This window comes from Myxine glutinosa, chromosome 2 (assembly GCF_964187855.1).
Source record: "Myxine glutinosa chromosome 2, kmMyxGlut1.1, whole genome shotgun sequence".
Taxonomy (NCBI): Eukaryota; Metazoa; Chordata; class Myxini; order Myxiniformes; family Myxinidae; genus Myxine; species Myxine glutinosa.
Genome location: NC_136262.1, coordinates 109,267,434 through 109,271,696, shown reverse-complemented (window position 1 = coordinate 109,271,696; position 4,263 = coordinate 109,267,434). Strand labels below are relative to the sequence as shown.

General features: G+C 44.1%; 1 long non-coding RNA gene across 1 annotated transcript; it reads right to left on the bottom strand.

Moving 5' to 3' along the window:
• Positions 1-2,344: 2,344 nt before the first annotated feature.
• Positions 2,345-3,458, bottom strand: LOC144890902 (uncharacterized). The gene is made up of 3 exons (XR_013622573.1): positions 3,268-3,458; positions 3,003-3,140; positions 2,345-2,911 (listed from the first exon to the last, which is right to left on the bottom strand). It is a non-coding gene; the product is annotated as an uncharacterized LOC144890902 (long non-coding RNA).
• Positions 3,459-4,263: the final 805 nt, after the last annotated feature.

Here is a 4,263-nt window from a genome sequence, read left to right as displayed (position 1 = left end):
AGTCCACAGTTTCAGTTCTGGTTCCTAATTATGCAGCTAGAACTGGCAGTCCTGATCTATGTGAGATCCGTCCGTGAAGGAAACTTCCAACTGTACACTGATGCTCTGACCAAGCTTGTACCATGGTTCTTCGCCTTGGGACATACAAACTATGCCAGGTGGATCCCAGTTCACTTGCGCGACATGGTGACACTTGCAACAAAGCATCCAACTGTATACGCACAGTTTCTGGCAGGAAACTTCACCATGAAGAAGACTACACGTGCATTCTCTGCCATAGCCTTAGACCAGGCACACGAGCAAAATAATGCATTGGTGAAAGGTGATGGAGGGGCTGTAGGTCTTACGGAGAATGCTGCAGCTTTGCGCCGATGGATGGTGTCTGGTCCAGAGATGGCCAAACTGATCTATAAGTTTGAGGCCACAACAGAAAAAAGAATTAGGAAAACTGAACTAAAACACCATGAACAGACAAAGCACACGCAGGTAGCCTTTGCTCGAGATGTGAGAGCACTCACCCGTGTCATAGGAGAGATGGGGAACCCATTCTGTGACGACAGCAAAGATCTCTTGGTGCTAGACAGCAGAGACCTGGCAGACCCAGCAGTCATCAACACCCTTTACCAGATCGAGAAGCTGGGAAAAGAACAGTATGACACATATGTGAACGAGAGGCTTGTACATCAGACAAAGCCTATCACTGACCCAATAAAAAGAAACAATCTCCCTCTCTTCAGCCGACCCCCAGTCAGAGAGAAGTCAAGAACAGAGTTGAAGGTGGTATCTCTGAAGAATGACTGCGTTCTGTTCTCCAGGCTGTTTATTGCATCCCAGACACGGAATGGAGATCTTGATGAATTCTTTGCACATGAAAACCAAGCTTGTCCCCCTGCATTGTCACAAATGGGCAAAATCCGGCTTGGAACCAAGTCTGATCTGGTTGGGTGCTTAGAAGATCTGATCACCTCACGGGAAAATGATGATGTAAGCCCCCCTGTTGAAGTCATGATCCTGGATGGAGCAGCCATCGTGAACATGCTGGCACCTCGTAATGCGAAGACCTTCTCTGAGTATGCATCACTAGTATTCTTGCCATACATCACATCTCAGATACAAAATAAGAGCAGGGTTGATATTATCTGGGATGAATATTTCCCAGACAGTTTGAAAGCCGACACCAGGAAGACGAGGGGTAAAGGCACCAGGAGACGAGTTGAGCCATCTAGTTCCATCCCTCGAAACTGGCAGGCCTTCCTTCGCATAGACGAGAACAAGGTGGAGTTGTTTGACTTTCTAGCAACGAGGATAGCAAACATTGAGACTGACAAGCAAATCGTCACCACAAACCACAAAGAAGTTTTTTGTACACAGCCACGAGATGTTACTGGTCTTTCCCCGTGTAGTCACGAGGAGGCAGATACAAGGATACTACTCCATGTCCAAGATGCAGTCAGACAGGGCTATACCAAGGTGTCAATCCGCACAGTGGACACAGATGTTTTGATCCTTGCAGTGGCAGCAACTGGATATCTTGACATCGATGAACTCTGGGTTGCTTTTGGCACAGGGAAGAATTTCAGGCACTTGGCAGCTCACGAGATGGCTGTGGCACTGGGACCAAACAAGTGCCGAGGGTTGCCATTCTTCCACGCCTTCACTGGGTGTGACACCGTGTCCTGCTTCGGCGGAAGGGGGAAGAAAACAGCATGGGAAACATGGAAAGCCTATGATGAGGTCACCTCAGCTTTCTGCGCACTGGCTGCCACACCAACCATTTCAACTGCAAATGACAACATGGATCCACTGGAGCGTTTTGTTGTTCTGCTCTACGATCGAACAAGCAGCCAGGAACATGTTAACGATGCCCGCAAGCATCTCTTCACCCAGACTGGTAGATCAATAGAGGCTATCCCACCAACGCAAAAAGCCCTCAGACAACACATCATAGACAGGTCCATGCCAGGCAGAAATGGCGCCGTTTTCCAGTCAAGGTTTTCTCAGTGGATTTATATACTTTTGATCATACTCTGTCGAATAAGCTTGTGGGCCACCCTGAAATTTGCCTCAAATCCAAGATGGCGGCCAAAAATCCAAAATGGCCACCAGAATAGCTAAAATAGTATTTCTGAGAGTTGCTTTTACCCATAGATGATTTTTTTTCAACTGATTGTGGCCTATTATGATAAAGAAAGATAACTCAGTCATAACTCAGCCATAAAAATTAACAATCGGTACTTTATTAACAAAATGGCCGCCGGGCAACTTCCGTATTACGGAAACTGCTATAACTTCAGTTCCGAGTGTGATATGATTATAATTTTGGTGTCCAGTCATATGTTTTTGGGGTCAAGGAATCCATATTTGTACTTTTTATTTCAGTGAAATCATTGGTTCATAAAGAAATCTTAGATGGCTGCCAATACTGGCCACCGATGTGGCAGATTCAGTCATGTCTTGTGCTCCATAATATATATTACAATACATTTTGATTCAATTTCTTGGTTTCCAAAGTCTGGTTATCCATTTAGTTGGTTTATCATGACACTAGCTCAATAGATCATCCCCTAAATCATGGATGAACAATAAATCCAAGATGGCTGCCGCTGAACGGCTCCTAGTCAGTTTTGCTTCGTCTACCAAACTACACAGGTTTATAAAATGTATCTGAATTCCCATTCAATATGATCCCCGGCTTTGGTTATGCTTTGGGAAAAATATGTTGTTCAAAAGGCACATAATCCTCAGTTACTAAGATCAAGATCAAGATCACTCTCTTCACTCTGAAAGTCTGAATAAAGTCCACAGGTATCCGAAGAAAGTTGTTCCATGGTGCTCTCCGAATTTTCCCCATCTCCTTGGTACTCTTCATCAACTTCAGATTCTTCTGCTCTTTCTTCTGCCCCACCGATACCTATAAAAAATGTGAATGGATATAGTCGGGATTCAAAACAGTAAATCATATAAAAATAACAAAATTACGATTGCATTTTGGACTTATCTACCTTGCTTTTCTCTTTCTCTACAGTGAACTTCACTGTCTTGTACATGTTTTCTGCTTGTATTCCTGTGTCTCTTCTTCCTTGAAGGCTGGCTTCTCTCTTCTACTGCATCTTCTAAATCTGCATCATACTCCGCGAGACCTGTAAGTGGAAGGTTACACATATTTAATCTGGATGAATGCACTGCCAGTGGGAATACATTGGAGGAACTTTATGACAGGAACGAAAAGCAATGATCAAAGTAATGATATATTTTTAGTATACTTACTTTGAATTTGTCTTTTCTTGCTCTTTTTCTTGGAGAGGCTTGGAGGGAGTTGCGGGCAGGTAAACCATATTGGCCTGATACCATCATCTGTATTTTCCCATCCTCTGTCAGTGATAGAAGGATACTCAATGTTTTGCTTGAGACACTGGTACCACACCCATGCCTGAAGGTCACTCCTCTTGAGGTGTTCATTGGTGCTACTCTCGTCTGGAAGGATGCTGGAACTAGATTTCACCTTTTGAGTGTTGTACGTTCGGATCCTTGTTTCAACAAAGCTTTCTTGTTCACTTCCAGAATACATGCAGGTTCTGAAGAAGCATTTAGCACTGGTAGCATCTTGAAAAGATTGATTTGATCTGCCCAGCTGAGAGAGTAGATGGGATTTCTCTTGTTTCAACATCTTCTTCAATGGCTTGATTTTGCCGATGCGAAATGGGAATGATGTCGTGTCACATCCAGTAATGCTATGATATGCTGGGAGAGTTTGACACACTTCATCTCCAAAATGAGTCGTTAGTTTCTTGACACTGACGTACCGATGGTCAATCTTCATGAACCAGTCTTGTGGTGGTTTGCAGACAGAATAGGCATAGCTCAAGAGGATCAGTACATCTGTATCTGAAGCCTTAATCACAACCGGACCTTCGCACTTGCTTGCATGAAGAACAAGCCTGGTGTCAGCCTCATGATGGTTGCAGGATTCAAGTTGTTCAAACTTAGTTTGCGTGATCAACCATGTATTCTGTTCCTCTGTCACGGTGAGTGGAATTCTGAGTTTCGATCTGACTGAATCACTTTTGAAGTAAGTGACCATAAATTTAATCAGCTCAGTCTTGTTTTCAGCATTATGCAGAAATGCGTCCCAATCTTTGCCTCTGGGCATACTCTGCTCGGGGCTTGTGATGTGGGTTCTTCTACCAGAGATCCCTCGGCGTCGTTGGGTTAACTCCTTTGTAGTGGACGTACAGTAGGAATCAAATATGATCCCAAGCTGTT